Source organism: Pleurodeles waltl, chromosome 2_1, assembly GCF_031143425.1.
Source record: "Pleurodeles waltl isolate 20211129_DDA chromosome 2_1, aPleWal1.hap1.20221129, whole genome shotgun sequence".
NCBI lineage: Eukaryota > Metazoa > Chordata > Amphibia > Caudata > Salamandridae > Pleurodeles > Pleurodeles waltl.
This window is the reverse complement of record NC_090438.1, coordinates 770361343-770379627: the sequence shown is the minus strand read 5'-3', so window position 1 is coordinate 770379627 and position 18285 is coordinate 770361343.

Sequence of the window (18285 nt, the reverse complement as noted above, 5' to 3'; positions counted from 1 at the left end):
TCAAAACAGGAGGCCAGAAAGCAAAGTCAGTGGAAACCACACCAAAAGATTCTAGGTTTAACAATTGTAACATGAGTTTCAGCTACATCAGTCCCCCCTCTGATAGCAAATCAAGCCATCACAAAATACTCCAATTCTAATTTTTTAATGGCCAGCTCAAAATTTCAGAGGCTTATTCCGATAAGGCCTTCTGAAGTCATCGAACTGCTTGATCTTATTATAGTATGTGCTCCTTCTAGTCTCCATTTCAATCTTTTCCTTTCTCCGTTTTTTCTTGGCTGTTCTCTCTTTCAGCTTCTTGAATAATTTGTAAAGACCAACTGCAACTAGGGCACACAAAGCCATAATCAATAGGGGTCTCAAAATGGTTCCAAATTTTCACTCCCTAGATTTCCAAACCACTTTCCAGTAGCTGAAAAAACCATTACTTATTGCTTCCCATGCACCTGTCGCTGTTAACTCTTTGAAGTCGTTTATCAAGTTTGTCATCCTTGCAATGTATTTTCGTATCTCCTTACTATTGTCAGGTATGTAAGTGAAACACTGTTGGGCATGTAACAACTGGCAAACTCTGCCTTCCTTTGCGAGAAGAATGTCAAACGCAAGGCAATTTTGTAAAAACATTGATCTTATGGCAACCATTTATGTGTCCATTAACAATATGTCACATGCAGTGTCTGTAGATACCTTATCTAGTAAGGTTGACATCTTCCTAATGTTGTGGTCATTTAAGATCACACCTACTGATTGAATTATGGCACCAACAATATCTGAAGCACTAGCTCCTCTCTTGACTCAGGTCTTTGACTTCTCATCCCAGACTAGACCATTAAAAAGGTCCACATAATAAATCTTTGGAAAAATTACTCCCAGAGAACATGTACCATACCAGCCTTTCAGCAGCTTGTAATAGGCATATAAAATAAACACCTGGTATGGGAGGGTCAAACACTCAAACAAAACACCTCTACACAAGTTCCTACAAAATGTGCGTCAGTCTTTGATCTAGGTCCATGTACACATTTTCCCTACATGTTGCCAATCTAAAGCCAGGAATCATTGATTTCCAGCTACTGAATGCTTCTCATCTTTCTCTCAGTTTTGTAAAACTATTCCCTTTTCTATTTTAGCCTTTATAGCTCTTCTCCTCTCCTCAACTTGTCCAATTAATTCTTTCTCTAGTGGGGTAAAAATGCAGGTCAAATTGTTCTTGTGGGCAAAAACTGTACCAAGTGTCAATTTAGGCTCAAAGAAACCGCTGTGCCATTGTTTTTCAGCTGTGCAGTTGCTCAAATGTCTTGTGATGGAGACAATCGAAAACACTAGGTCATCATTAGCCCAGAAGTATTGATAATACTCCTGCTGATACAAAAGGGTTAATAACAGACTACAAGAAATTCCATAGCTTAGAGGTTAACTATGGTAAGTGATTCCATCACTTACTAATGAAGGCAACTGTGTGCATATGTAGCAATCTTCAGCTTCCATGATATTTACATACTCATATAACAACCTACAATACACATTTGCAGATAAATCCCCTCTAGAACCATTAGTGTGTAAGTATTTCTCATCATTGTACAGGGGATTCTGATCTGCAATGGGATTTGCTAAATTCGGGGCAGTCATGCAAGTAACCTTCTCTGAATCACTTGCTATGGGCAGACTCAAACCAGTGAGCAATTATATAATTGTGATAACTGTCACTATCACTTACCCTACACTCATGTATTTGCATTTACTACCTCTATTTCTATTCAACTCCTTGAGTTCTCTAATTTCAGACCAAAAGTCGAATTAAAAAAATCACAAATGAAAGTAGCTTTAAAGTATCACTGTCTCTTTTTGGTCTTTTTTATTTGTGAGCAAAGAAAAAAATCTAAAATATTCTTTTTCAAAAATGTAATTATTCACAAAAGTTCCTTGATCATCTAGAAAGGTAATCAAGAGTTTTCTCTACTTGCAAATGTTCAAAAGATTCTAGTAAAAGTTCAAATGTCTCTATTAAAAGCACAGCTCATAATCACTAATAATCACTTCCGAAACGTAATGTTTTTGTTCATCAAGCGGCAATGAGATTTCAAAGTTCAGCTCCACCAAACTTTAAAACTCAAGAATATTGAATTGGATTCGAAATGTGAAAGCAAAAGGTTGCAAACTCCTTCTCCCAGTCATTTGCAGAAAGATATGTCTATTTAGGTGATGAGCATTTTCAGCTTAAAACTCTTTTTCTCTTTGATCTTCTGTTTACTTGACCCTCAGCATCACTGTCACTTTGACTTGACTCTTCAGTCTCTTCAGCAATAGTGGGAGGCACTTGTACAGCTGGTACTGAGTGCTCTTTAGGCCATCTGTTTCCTGGTACAGCTCTTTCCTCTACAGCAACTGGTCCTTCATCAGCATCCGAGCTTCCATGAGTCAACTGATCTTGCCTCGACCCTTCTGTACCATCCACTGTTGTTGACTCGCTCAGACCCCCCTCAGACTAAACTTGTGCTGTAGCAGCCACTTGTGCAGCCCCAATAGCTTGTCTAACCTGATCTCTTTCACTTACTGTAACCAACCCTTCTGCAACAGGTACTGTATAATCTAGGGGACCTGGAACTTTGTGCTAGTGTGTACCCAATTAGGGAGACCTGCGCACTTCACAGTTGTATTGGGTACCAAAACCACCTAATGAGGGCCTTTCCAACACAGTTCCAAGTATGTTTTCCTTATGTGCTTTTTCACTAAGACCCAGTCGCCTGGACATAGGTCATGGCAAAGCTCCTGCTGCAGCTGTGCTGAAACTTCTCCAACCTGATGAGACATAGAACAAACAATATCAGCCAGTCTTTTGCAATAATCCAGTGCCAAGTCATCTGTGGGTTCACAAGCGCATTCACGAGCACTGCTGGCAATCTCATTGCTCTCTCCTTGATGATTTCATTAGGGGACAACCCAGTCTTTCTGTCGGTGTACTGTGCATACTCATCAAGAAAGAGACAAAGCGTCTGTCCATTTCAAAGTGGTGGATGCACATACTTTCGCCAATATGGACTTCAGGGTGCCAATAATGTGTTCAACAAGTCCAGAAGCCTCAGGTCTATAGCTCACTGTTAAAATGAGTTCTTCGTCTGACTCTAGAGAAGTCGGGAATCCAAATCTTGGACTCAGTTTCCCAAGCAGCAGTTTTGCTACTGTGAGATTATCACTTCTCCTGGTCGTGTATGCTTCACCCAGTGTGAACAAATGCTTATGATGATATATCTCAGTCCATTGTACACAGGCAGCTTTATGAAATCCAGCTGCACCTGGCTGAACTGTCTTCCTGACCTACCTACATGACTCTGGGTGACAACTGTGTGTTTTCCTACATTCATCTGCTGGCATGTGACACACAACTTCTGCAATCCCTCAATCCGGGGTTTAACCATGTCTGTCTAAAGGTTCTAATCATTGCATCTCTAACTATGTGTGCCTTTCCATGATAATATCTAGCCATGGGTGAAAACAAGCTATTTGGCAACACTGCTCTTCCAGCTCTTGAAAAACAAGGAGCATATTTATGAGCCCTAAGCACCACTGGAACATCACTTTACATGACGCTCCAGTGGCACTAACCTCTGCTCCATATTTACAAGGAGACAAGGAGGTGTAACGCCACTTTTTGTGACGTTACACCTCTTTGTAAATATGGGCCCCTCCGACGCAGTTATCTGCGTCAGAGGGGCCTGCAATGAGTCTTGCTGTGGGCATGCCTCAACAATACCTATTGCATTTTGACACTAACTCAGATTTACAAGATTTCTTAAGCCTGAGGTAGCCCCAAAATCTAACGCCACCTCTAGGGGTGGCGTTAGCAAGGCGCAAAGAGGAGGAATACTTTTATTCCTCCTCATTTTTTGCTTTTTCTATGCCTGCTGCATTCTGCAGCACACATAGAAAGAGCAAAATGCCAGAAATTATTGTTTATGTGCGGGAAGGTGTCTCTTTCTGCACATAAACAATCATTTGAAAATTACGCTTTGGCACTTGTGTGTGGTGCTGCATTCTGCAGCACACACAGAAGCGCCAAAGCGCCATTAGTGATTATTTATGTGCAGGAAGGGACACCTTCTCGCACATAAACAATCACACCCCTCAACGTAGTCATCCTTGCACAATCGTGCAAGGGTGCCTGCGTTGGCAACTAAATTTAGCACCAGCACAGGAGACAACACAGGGGTGCGCCGTATTCACTTTAATACGGCGCATCCCTGTGTTGTGAAAATGATGGAGCGCAGTGCAGCCAATTTTGGCGCAGCATCGCGTTTCGTTATTTTCCCATAAATGTGGGCCCAAATTTCATTTTCATTTCTCATGACACATCCTGCTGTAATCCAGCTTTGCTGCTCCTCATATGTCCTTTCTTCCTGCAACCTTTTAACTTCCTCCCAAAGTTTCACTTGTCCCATCATTTTTACATTATTCCATTCTCCATTAATGGAAGTACAACTTAGGGCACAATATCTTGCCACTTCATCAGCATTTGTATTACCTAATGTTACACAGTCAGTAGAATTCCCGTGTTCAGCACACCTGACGACAACAAGTAATTGTTCCTGGCAACTGTAATGAATTCAACAGGTTTTACATCTTATCACTGTTACAGATAGGGGATCCAGAGGAGGTCATGAACCCTCTCTGGGACCACACCTCTCCGGAACCATGAACCACACCAAACTCATTCTGACCCATCAGTGAAGATTGTCACTTTGAGTTGTTCAGAAACACAGCATGATCTGGTAGGAGTAACCAATTTCACTACTTAGGAGAAAAAACTCCTTGAAACTGGGAGGCTTAAATCACATCTGAGACTGTGCAAACTGCATAACCAGCTCTCAGGGTACAATCTTTATCTCTTAAACAGAAGGCATCAACAAACATGACAATCATTTTCAGTTAAGGGCACATCTTGAATGTCAGGTCTTGGATTGGTGCACAATTCAGTCAAATCGAGACAATCATGCTCAATCTCATCCGCACAGTCATTGACATTTTCAAAGAGATTTGGCAATAACGTAGCAGGATTCAGAACAGGACATCTCTTGATAGTACTATTCAGAGAAGCAAGGATGATTTGCTCATAGCAGGTTAAACATGCACTGGTCAAATACTGTGTTTTGTTTAACAATATTTCCACAAAGTGGGGAATGAAAACATTTAGGGGATGACCCATTACAATACCTTTGCACTGTTCGATGCTGATGCTTAAGGCAGCAACTCCCTTCAAACAACCAGGCAGATCTGAAGCCACAGGATCAAGTGTGGCAGAAAAATATGCCATTGGTTTGTTCGCATTTCCATGCAGCTGTGTCAAAACAGAGAGCACAGCCATCCCTCTCACAGCAAAACAAAGAAAACATTTGTTATAATCAGGCATTCCCAGAGCTGGGGCTCGGCAGAGGCTTTCTCTCAGCTCAGTGAAGGCACATATGCAGATGTCATACAGTAATACCGGCTCAGACACATCCTTGTGTGTCAGCCTCTGTAAAGGCTTGCCCAAAAGAGAAAATTTTGAATCCACAGGCGACAGTAGCCAACCATTCCCAAAAACATTCAGACTTCTTTCTGTGTGGCAGGGGGATTCATTTTCATGAATGCTGAGATTCTTTCTTGCAATGCATTCCGCACACCTTTCTCAATGAGGTGACCTAAATACAGGACTTCTTTTTTGCAATACTGTAACTTTGCATGCTTCGCGAGTATTTGATGCAACAAGTAGGTCATCTATGTACTGCACTAAGACTGAGTGGCAGGGCATTTTAAGGGATTCCAGATTTATTTTCAAGGTTTGGTTGAAAATCGAAGGACTTGCGTTATACCCATAAGGAGTTCAGCACCATGCCAAAACAGGACTGCTGAATTTGAATGCAAAGAGGAATTTACTTTACTCCTGCAGTTGTATGAAGAAAAAAGATTGACATAAATCAATCACCCTAAACCATTCTACTTCACATAGAATTTGGAATACAATAACTGCAGCATTCTGTACCATGGGACAACATGGAACAACAATCTAATTTACCTTTCTCAGGTCTTGGACTATGCAGTACTTTCCACTGGACTTCTGGGAGAATTACATGGACTTCCCATTATTTCTTTCAGGATACCTTGTTCAATTAAATCATTAAACAGGGGAGTGATTCTGGCAATCGTCTCAGGTGTCGTGTTATACAGGGGTGTTTTTGGATTCACTGCATTTGGCTTCACTGTTATTTTGATAGGCGCAACTCCTTTAATGAGTTCTATTTCCTTTCCTGAAAAGTCCCAAACCTCCGGTGTCACTGTTTCTTTTATATCTTCGGGCAAATCATTACATGTAAGCATTGGGTACGATGTGACACTCGGATACCTGTTTCAGAATTCTACAGGGCACATCTTCCTCACTTGTTTGGATTGCAGTTCCTCGAATGTGCAGCTAATATAACAATTTAACTTACACAGTAGATCGCGTCCAAGTAAACTTACAGGGCTTGAATCATAGACCACAAACTTGTGTCATCTTCAAATTAACTTATTTTTACGGGACCACAATCTGTCAACTGTTTATTTGCAACTCCTACAACCTGAATTCTCTTTCCTGAAAGGGGCAAATTTGGCACCTCTGCTGTTCTAACAGTGGAACGTGTAGCTCCATTGTAAACCAGGAATGACACATCATGACCCAAAATGTTAGCATTTACATATGGATCACGTTCATCTACTTCTAAGGATGCACCTAGAATGCATTTCTCATCATCCGAGCTATCGGCTTGAAGAATGTCTGAAAATTCTTCATCACTCAAGTCCATGAGGGGAAACAATGCTATCTGATTCACGTTTGCAATAGTAATTTGATTTAAATTCTTTTGGGGAACAACTATTTGCTATTGAGTAATCGGGGCTTGTGGTACCTGCATCTGTTGTCCTGGAGACACATTTGAACGTTTTGGATTCAAACCTGATTATTGCCTTATACTTGAGCAACTCCAGTATTCTCTACTTGATTGTTCACATTACTAAAGGGACACTCCCTTGGCCAATGAACCACATTTCCGCACACGTGACACAGATAAGTTCTCTTAAAAACCTGGACATCAACCACATCTCCACTTTGATCTACTTGAATACCACATCTTCTTCCTCCAGACTGAACAACATGTGTCTCCTGCTGTGGCACTTCTTGCATACCATAAGTATTTACCTCACCTGTGGGCTCTGACTAGCTTTCTGTGCAGCTTTGAATTGCATGACGATAACCTTCTCATTAAACTTTTTCTGTTTCAATTCTAGTTCTTCGCTACAATACCACAGAATCTCATCAATTGGTTTATTCTGCCAACCAATCAGGTGCTGCTGAATCATCTCACTTATATCTAGCTTTAATCTCTGTACACATCAGAACACAAAATGACCCTTATCTTTGGCTTCTATTGTCTCTATGCCACTATGTTCCTTGAGAACCTATAACAATCTTTCGTAATAAGCATGAATCAACTCCTTTGACTCCTGGGCTGTCCTGTCAATCTTCTGCCAATCAATCTCTTTCGGGGACACCTTGTTTTTCAAAAACTCAATCACCTTATAATACTTTTTTTATCACTTCTTCAGGTGGTGCACCCATTTATGGATCTCTTTGGGGTTCACCATCAGGCCAATCGACATTCACCTTGCATTCAGTCCACAAATCACTCTGGACCAAAATGTCGAACAGCATATTCAAATTGTCCCATTTTGAAAGTTTCACAAATCTCTCTGTCTGCTTGTACCATTCCACTGGTTTCTCTCTCAACCTCGGGTAATCATTTGTGAATGACAAAATATCACTTCTACACCAGGGTACATGATCATAACCTCCACCTGGTATCTCACTCATTGGCAGCATTTTTACATTGTCCTCAGCTTGATTTGCTCCTGCCGGAGCCACATTCCGTTTTGCTTTCTTCCGATCTCTTTTCTTTGCCCATCTACGTTCCCACTTATCTGTAGCTCGTCATTTCTCAATGTACATAATCAATTCTTTAATGTGTAATCTCATTCCAAGGGTTCTCATGTCATGTTTGTAGGAAGCTGGCCTGGTGTGTCATGGACACCTATGGTGCTGGCACTTTATACCAGGTCCAGGCAACCCCTATTAGTGAATGTAGGCAGTGTCTAGGAAGCCAGGGCACTTTATTGGTAGCTGTGGATGAGCAGCCAAGACTTATCTAGGACACATGCAAAGCTTATGCAATACCACAATAGTCACACACTAACTTATCAAACGTGAAAAAAAAGAACAACAAAGAATAAAGGTACTTTAACACTAAATTACTTATAGGCATTCCCCCAACTGGACGTAAGTAGACACTATGGCCCATATTTATACTTTTTGACGCACAACTGCGCCAACGCAGTTGTGTGTCAAAACTTTTAACGACGGCTAACGCCATTCCAATGTGCCATGCGGGCGCCTTATTTATTCAATGACGTTAGCCGGCGCAGCTGACTGGTGTGCGTAAAAAAAAATGACTCACACCAGGCAGCGCCGGCGTAGGGGAAAATGGAGCTTGGGCGTCAAAAAATGGGGCAAGTCAGGTCTGAGGCAAAATTTTGGCCTCAACCCGATTTGCGCCCTTTTTGTTTGACGCCCAATCCCCAGTGAAATGGGCAAAGACAGGAGTCATGCCCCCTTGCCCAATGGCCATGCCCAGGGGACTTATATCCCCTGGGCATGGTCATTGGGCATAGTGGCATGTAGGGGGGCACAAATCAGGCCCCCCTATGCCACAAAAAAATACGAAAAAAAATACTTACCCCGACTTACTTTTTCTTCCCTGGGATGGGTCCCTCCATCCTTGGGTGTCCTCCTGGGGTGGGCAAGGGTGGCAGGGGGTGTCCCTGGGGGCATGGGAGGGCACCTCTGGGCTCCTTCTGAGCCCACAGTTCCCTTAACGCCTGCCCTGACCCAGGCGTTAAAAAACGGCACACATCAGGCTGGGTGCCGTTTTTTAAGGCCTGCCCCCTCCTGTGCGTCAAAATGACGTCACAGTATAAATAAGGCGCACAGGCCTTAAAGTCATTTTTTGGAAGGGAACGCCTAACTTGCATATAATTAACGCAAGGCTGGTTCACCCTTCCAAAAAATGGCGCACATGGTGGAACTTTGACGCCCGCGGCGTCGGACGTCAAAGTATAAATGTGGGGCAGGGTTTGCGCCGTTTGTGCGTCAAAAATTTAGACGCACATTCGGCGCAAACAGAGTATAAATATGCCCCTATATATATATATACACACACACACACAGTAATAACTAGGAATTGGCACAAGAAACAACAAGCAGTGGTAAGAATGAGTGAAAAATAGTTAGGACCCTAGGGGAGGACCAAACCATATACTAAAATAGTGGAATGAGAAGTGAAGTCCCCCACCCAAGGATATGGAGTGGTTAGAGGGATGCTGGAAGGACTAGGGACCCCAAGGGGTGAGTACCTAAGTGATCCCCAGCAACCAGGAGAGCAGAGGTAAGTACCTGGTTTTCCCAAGGACTAACAGGAGGACTTAGAAAAGGGATTGTGCAAGATCAGGACCAAACTAGAAGAAACCAAAGGTGGATTGTGGAAGAAGAGGACCTGCAAGAGAAGGGGACAGAGTCCAGTCCACGATGGAGTGTCCAGTAAGGGGCAGGAGCCACTACTCACCCTTATGTGGATGAAGATGTGGGTTGACGGGGGAAGCAGAAGACCAGCTGTGGAGCCCCAGAGCTGAACAGGAGTCCTTGGTGTGGTGCAGTTGGTGTCCCACGTCGGTCGTCGGTTCGCAGATGGTCAGTGGTTTAGGAGAACCACCAACAAGCCTTGGTAAATGCAAGAAGAAGCAAAGGAAACGTTGCAAGTCTGAAGAGGACCAGCCAGGTCCAGGGGACTCGACCCTTGGAGGAGAGTCCAGGATGACCCTCAGCAGTCAGGAGAGCCAGCAGAAGCAGTCACAACCTCCACAGGCAACCCAGTGGCAGCAGGCTCTGTAAGTCGCAGTGAGGCCCAATCAGCACACCTGGAGAGGAGTCCCACGTCCTGGAGCAGCGAAAAGGAGACTGCTTTTGGCAGGATGAAGTGCTGGAGGCTGCGGCTACTCAGAGAGTGAAGAGCCATTGGAGCAGGAGACAACAAGCCTTGGTTTCTGCAAGAGTCGCGGTGCACAGGAGTACTGTCCTGCAAAGAAAGGCAAGGGCTCACCGCCTTCCAATTTGGACACAGAGCAGAGAGGACCAAGGGGACCACTCCAGAACACCACCTATTATGCAGAATCCACGCAGTTTCAGAGGAGAGCAGACCCACGCAAGTGGGTGTTGTTGCAATAGGTGCCTGCAGATGCAGGCAAGTGACTCCTTCACTCCAAGGGAGATTCCTTCTTGCTTCTTGGTGCAGTCAGAAGCCTCACCGACCCCAGAGGATGCACAGGCCGGGAAATGTTGCAGTTGCTGGAAGGAGCAAAGAGAAACAATGTTGCAAGGCATGGTCGTCTTGGGAGTTGCACTCTTGTCCATTCCTGAAGAGTCCAGTTGTGGTTCCAGTGGCCAGAAGTGGAAGTAAAATGATGCAGAGGAGTCCTGGTGGAGTCTTGTACGTAGAATCTGGGGACCCTTCTGCAAGGGAGTCCCTAAATAGCCCTAAAAGGGGTTTTGGTCACCTTGCAAGGTGACCACCTATCAAGAGGGTACTCTGATGTCACCTGCCTGACCTGGCCACTCAGATGCTCCCAGGGGCCTCTGCACATCTTGGTTTCAAGATGGCAGAATTGAGTGGCCACCTGAAGGAGCACTGGGCACCACCCCTTGGGGTAGTGATGGACAGGGAAGTTGTCACTCCCCTTTCCTTTGTCCAGTTTCGTGCCACACCAGGGACCGGGGGTTCCTTCTACTGGTGCAAACCGGTTTATGCAAGGAGGGCACCAAAGTAAACCGGTGGCTTGGGGAGGCTACCCCTTCCAAGCCTTGTAACACCTATTTCCAAGGGAGAGGGTGTTGCATCCCTCTTCCACATGAAATCCTTTCTTCTGCCTTCCCCTGCAGGAGCTGGTCAAGGAGCAGGAGGACAGAAATCTGTCTAAGGGACGGCAGCAGCGCGGGCTGCCCGGAAAATCCTAGAAGACTGGTAGGATCAATTCTGGGGGGGTCCTCTACGGAGCCCCCAGAGTGTATAGAATCATACAACCAATACTAGCATTAGTATTGGGGGTATGATTCCGACATGTTTTATACCAAACATGCCCAGGTTTGGAGTTACCATTATGTAGTTGGACACATGTAAGTGACTTGTGTCCAGTACACGGATAAAATGGCTTTCCCGCACTTACAAAGTCCAGTGCAATGGAACTGGAGTTCATAGGGGCTAGGAAGGCCTACCATAGGGGTAACTTACAGTGACCTGGTGAAGCGACCTGTGGTGAAAGGGTGCATGCACCTTTTCACGCAGGCTGCAGTGGCATCAGTGGAATAATACATGCTGCAGCCCATTGGAGACCCATGGTGTCCCAATGCCCTGGGTACCTACGTACCATATACTAGGGACTTTTAAGGGGACACCAGTATGCCAATTACGGAGTGCATAAAGGTCCTAGGCAACCAAATTTTAAGAGAGAGAGCACAATCACTGGGGTTCTGGTTAGCAGGATCCCAGTGAAAACAGTCTAAGCCCACTGATAGCAGGCAAAAAGTGGGGTAACAATGCCAAAAAGAGGGTACTTTCCTGCAATGTTGACTATAGCTTTTGAGCTAAACTCAAATTTGTAACTGCTCTTTAAGGGCTTTAAGTTCTTTAAATCCACATCATATTACTCGGCTACTTCAGCTAATCTTTCATAAGTTTGTCCTGCGCGTTGGGTAATGTCTTTGCACATGTACTGTACTTCTTCTGTGTAAGTTTCCAATTGGACTGTGCCTAACATTCCGAATATCATTTAATTTAATTGAATCTGGGCACAATTACTGGCCTATCTCTCTCTTGGGTCTCTTCTGTCCACACATTACAGTTTGTTATACCTGTCACACCTTCAGGACTCAAATTGTTTAACCTATCATTTTGCTGCTATGCAGTGAAACCTCACAAGCTTATATTATTATTCTGTGATACTCTTGCTCTTAACGGTCCTACATTCTGCTGCCTTAGAGTATTGAAGTTTGACATGTTCTCTGGTGGGTTAAAGGGTACTCCTTGTAGAGTGCTGAAATTTACATTGAGGATCTGATCAAGTCTGGGCACAAAGTAAGGTGGGGTTCCTTGAGGAAACCGCGCATCAGGGGTAAATCCCATCTCACTTGTCTCGGGTTTGGATCTGCAATTTGCGTAGGGGTTAACGGTCTCACAAGAGAAACTGTTCTCTAAATCTCTGAGTTGTTAGAATATACTGATCTCTGCATACCAACTGGTGATATCCCAGTGGATGTAACTGGTGTATCTAGAACTGTCGGGACATTTATTGAATGTGCATTGCTTCCAGACTTACCTGGAGCATACAAAGGGACAACAGGACCTATAGTCAGAGGAACTGTCAATACATCTGGACCCATATGATTTGTCCGATTCTAAGAAATTGGCATTCCTACACTCTGTCCAGTTAGGACAGTACTGAAAAACTTTTTTGTTTTTGACTTCGGGTAACAATTGGCATTGACTGACCTGGACTCAACATCTGTACAGGTTGATTTGGAGTACAATTTTGCACAGGCAGATTCACGTAAGGTAACTTCACCGTCTGGTTCACATTAGAATTTGGCACAACCTGATTCACAACGGGACACGATACAGGCTGAACTTGTGCAGTCTAACAGGCGTGAGGTATGCTATGTGGAGATATTGGGATTGTATTAATTGAAAACGGGTGGCCGTAGTCATGGTGCAAGGGGCCATTAATGCTTCTCTCCAGTATTCCTCTTCTATGGGGCCCAACCTGTCCTCCCACTTCCGGCGAGGCCCATCAAGTGGGCGGGTTGTGTTAGCTATTAGGGAGTGTTATATCTGTGAAATCCCTCCCCTACCCAGGCTCCTCATCAGCACCTTTGGCTCCATGGGGCTGTATTCAGGTATAGATTCTCCTACTTGGACGTGAGTCAGTAATGCATGACGGAGTTGTAGGTATCTATGGAATTGGGTTTTATTCAGGGAGAAGAGTCGCTGGAGGTCCTCAAAGGATTGTAGATGTGACCCGCCCCAAACATCTCCCAGTGTGGAAATTCCTATGTTATCCCAGTTCCGGAATCCCTCCCGCGCTGAGGACTCCGCCAACCATCTCCGATTCCACAATGGGGTCTGCTGGGTGAGGTGGCCCCACCAACCCAAGACCTTCTGGGCCTCACGCCAGCCCAGCAAGACCACTGTGGTCACCTCGGGTAATGATCGGGGGATTGGGTGGCCGTATAAAGCATAGAGGATCGCAGGATAGCCCAATGTTTGAAGTTCCAGTCGATATGCTGGGTGCGACCAACCACCCCCCCACCAGTGTCGTGTCGTGTCGTGTCTATATCCTTGAACCATCTCTGAGGAGTTCTGCAATAGGTAGAGGAGCCTGGGGAGGATCATAATTTTATAGAGTGCTATTCTGCTGAGCAGGGTGAAGGGCAGGGTACACCAACGGTGAAGATCGTCTTTAATGCGTTGAGTAAGTGGGGTGACGTTTGGCGCCCACGCCAGTTCCGGTAGCAAAGACACCTGTACTCCTAGGTATTTAGAACAGTTGCGCCTGATCGGGATGTTTTGCTGCTAGTCCATGCATTCTCTAGAGGGATGCAGGGGGACCAACAGGGACTTGCCGGGGTTAAGGGCCAGGCCCGATGCCTCGAAGAAGAGACCCAAGAGCTGCAGAACTCAGGGACCGCTCTTGACGGGGTCAGAAATATATATGAGCACATCATCTGCATATAGCGCTACGCGATCCTCAGGTCCAGCAGGCCATGACCAGCCCTCAACCAAGGGGTCCTCCCTCAGCAGTTTCGCCAGGGGCACTATCGCAAGCGCGAAGAGCAACGGAGACAGCGGGCATCCCTGGAGGATACCCCGACGTATGGGGAACTGGTCTGAGATCACCCCATTCACCAGGACACGGGCGGTCGGGTTAGTGTAAAGGAGCTTCACCAGGCTGCGAAACCTGGGCCCAAAACCGTTGCCCAGCAGGACGTGTGCCAGGTAGGGAGCATATGCACTTTAGCACAGTTTTAGCATGTAGTAAAGTGCCAAGAGTCCCAAAGCCAAGAAAAACTGGTCAGAAAAATTAGGAGGAAGAAGGAAAAAAGACTGGGGATGACCCTGCAAAAAGGGCCAGGTGCAACACAGCCCCCCACTAGCCTCAAGCCAGGGGAGATCAATCAATACCTAGATGGACTTCCCTGATTGGGGCGATAGAACAGGGACCCTGGCCCACAACAGCAGGGACATGTTCCAGTTCTACGCCTTCCTGACTCCAGTTGGATCCCTCTGTCCATGCTCTCAGGGCACACTAAGCTAACCCATGGGGAACCCTTCTCCTCTCCTGCAGATATCATCTGTGCAGCACCTAACCTTACTTTGCTCACAGATGTATTCTAGGGGGCAGATAGTACCACCATGACCAACACAGTGGTCTGGTCCACTCTACCCCCAGGGTGTGACTCCTGCCCCCCCCCCCACCCAGGGGCAACTCTGCCCATCAGGACAGCAAGCCACAGTGGCCACTGACAGCTGTCAGGGATGAAAGCCAGGCTCCAGGCCTTTCAAGGGTCTCCCACCACTGTGACTGTGGAGAGTGGGGGGCTGTAGCCCCAGGTGTCTGGCACCCTTTGAGCATTCTCCCTTCCACGAGGTCAGGAATGACAGCCTGACACTGGTTCTCTCCTCTGGGGCTCTGTACCCTCCCTCTAGGAGCGGCACCCACAGAGTCTAGGATTGTCAGGCTGCTTGTGGAAGTAGTAATGCACAATCCTCCCACCAATGCAGGGATGTTAACCTGCAACTGGTCTTCTAACCTGGGGTCTGTACCTTCAGGTTGGACCACGGCCCAGGGCAAGGCTTCCCTCCCCCTGCCCTTCCTTCTGGGGTCCTGCACCCCCCACTAGGAGTGGCCCCCCTAGAATCAAACACAGTAGGGGAACTGTTAGCAGTAGGCCCTCCCTTCAGGTCAGAGGGAACACCCTGATCCTGGCCCTTCAAGCCAGGGTCTGTACCCTTAGGTTGAACTTGGGCCAGGGGTGAGTCTCTCCCTCCCCTGCCCCCACTTCCAGGGTCCTCTGCTCCCCAACCCAGGAGGGTACCCCTAGAAGTCACACTGGGGGGGTGACTGGGCCAACCACTCCCCCCATCAGGACAGAGTTTACCCTCTGCACCTGATCCTCCAGTCTAGGGTCTGTACCCTCAGACTGGACTGTTGCCTGGCGATTCAGGTCTTCCTGGGGAGCACACCTACCCCCCCCCATCAGGTCAGAGCTTACCCCCAGAAATGGACCATCCAACCCAGAGTCACCACCCTCAGGCTAGACCACTGCCTGGCAAGCCAGGACTTTCTGGGGAGCACACCAAGGGAACCACCTTCCCTAAGGGCCACATGAGAGTCTGGCTGGTGCTGGTCCCCTGAACTTTGCCCATCTGGCAAGCATGTTTCCCCCCCAGCTCAGAAATGGTATTACCAAGGTCATTCCTAGGGGGTTCTGACCTTAGAGCTAAACCCTGACCCTCCAGGGTCTCCACTGGTGCCCGCAACCCCCTCTTAACCCTCTGTCTGGACTTCTGCACCCCCCTCACTAGGAGTGGTATTGCCAGACACCAGAACTAGTGGGACGCTGGCTACCGCCGCCCCCCTAAGTTCTCCTGACACTACGGGGTCTCCCTCAGCAGATGGTCCTAGGGTGCAGGCTAGGCTCCCCTCCTGGGGTTCCCTCATGGAACCCTCCAGGATCTGGGACTGGATATCGGGCACCCTGGGCCTCAGCCCACCCCCATTCCCTCTCCTCTGAGGCTGGACATGGGATCCCTCACCCATCCCACTACACTGGGACCTACCTGGGACACTACAATCCTTTCTCATCTCACCTAGTTGGGAAATACCTAGACCCCTCCCTTCTGGAGCACCTCCAAATGCCTCTTCAGACTCTTTGATACTCACCCAGAGGTATGCCTCCAGTGTAAACTCTCAGGGGTCAGAGAATTCACACTCCACTGGGTGTTGGTATAGCTCTGGAAAACAAGGACTGGACATATGTTCTCCAGCAATTACATCACACAGCCCCTCACATGAATTAATCAAATTACCCTGCACCCAAACATCCAGTAACTCAGCCTTGAAAAAGTACCCCACATCACCCTCCTGAGAATGGTGAGATGGTACCTTACCGTCCCTGACACTCAACCCACACTCTTCTGGGATGTCTCCACACTCCACAACCAGGACCTCTACCTGGGGGGGAACCCCTCTCCCTGTCATTCTCACCGAGAGCCAGTAGAGTGTCCCTCCCCACACTAGGAATATGACTCCCTATGCCAGTTCCCCAATCCACCTCAGGGACCCTGCACATCACTGGAGCTACCTCAAACTCCTGAACCTCCTGGTGTGTGTTAACCCCCTCCTTCAAGTCATTCACCAAGTCTCTGGGCATGTGCACTTCTTCATCAGCACTGGAATAACACTTTTGCTGCCACCATCTGAACTGGACTCAGCCCTCGTGGCTTCCAGCTTCGGCTCTTCACAGCTCAGTTCCTGAGCTGCACACAATTATTTTTCCTTGGCTAAGGCTCTCTTAGCCTCAGCTCTCTCGAGCTGTTCGTCCAGCTCTCTCAACCAGCGCTCCTGTGCTAGGAGCCACTCCTCTATCTCTCTGGTTTCCTTTCAGGGCCACTGCCCTCCTCATCAGAGTAGTCCTCCTCCTCATAACAATCTGGTATGGCTGCTTCCCAGCGTTTCATCTCATACTGAAACAAGGCTGTCTCAAAGACCGCCTCGGGGACCTTCTCTTCACAGCCAGCCTCCTTTCCTTGCAGAAAACCTTTAGCTCCCTCAACGTGTAGTACTCTAGGTGCCAGAAGTTGACTTCCATTCTGCAAAGGTCTCACAACCAAAAACCAGAGTCCAAAAATATCACAATATCTCTAGGAGGACACCAGACAACAAAAGGGAAAACACAGTATATGGTAAGTAGTGATCTGCGATATGGTAGTAGTGTACACCAATCACTGTGGATCACGGGCAAATACAAGTCCTCTCCTCACCGCTGACAACCAATGTTAGAAATGGGGTCTCTAGGTGGCAGTCGATTTGAACCCTGTCCAAGTAGGGACCTTCACTCTAGTCAGGATGAGGGAGATACCCGCTCAGATAACCCCTGCTCTACCCCTTGATAGCTTGGCACGAGCAGTCAGGCTTATCTCAGAAGCAATGTGTAAAGCATTTGACATAACAACCAGTAATAAGCGAAAACACTACAAAAGGACACCACACCAGTTTTAGAAAAATAGGCAATATTTATCTATATAAAACAAGAGGAAAAATGATTAAAAATCCAACATACAGTAATAAAAATATGAATTCTGCAAGATTTACTCAAAATACAGTTCCTTGAAGTCGATAGCTCCACCTGGGGCTATTGCGGCGTAGTGATCAACAAAGCCAACACTTCAGGCCAGTCGCGGCGTCGCGGGCCAGCTACGGTGTTGGGAAGACCCAAAAACAGTACCTTGGATTTGCAGGGCGTCGTGATCCTCGCGGTGAGCTCCGGAGAGTGGCGTCGCTGGTGTTGGTTCGGAGTTGGTGCGGGAGTCGTCTGGGCCGTTGAAGTTCACATGTGTTGCGGATCGAACTCCAGGCTGATGAAGTCAGGTGCGCCAGCGTCGATGGCGTTGGGGCTGCGGTGTGAAGTGGGACGATGACCGTGTGGTGCCCACAGGTCATGATGCAGGCAGCGGCTCGGTGACAGCATCCAGCGGAGTCGGTAAGACCAGGGCTGCGGTGTGAAGTGGGGCGGTGTGACGTGCGGTGTCCACAGGTCATGGTGCAGGCAGCGTCATCGTTGCTGAAGCGCTGACGTTGGTAGGCCCAAGCCAGCGGTGTGGGATGGGACGGTGCTTCGTGACCCTAATGAGCGATGTCCACAGGCCACGGTGCAGGCAGGGATGCCAGGTGACGACACTGGAGTTGATGGTGCTGGCGTCGGTGGACTGCAGTGCGGGACGAGATGGTGCTTCGTGCTCCTCACGAGCGGTGTCCACAGGCTATGGTGCAGCCTGCCGTGCCGATGTCAGCTGGAGCGGCAGCGGCGGCGATGCCCAGGCTGCGGTGTGAGCAGGC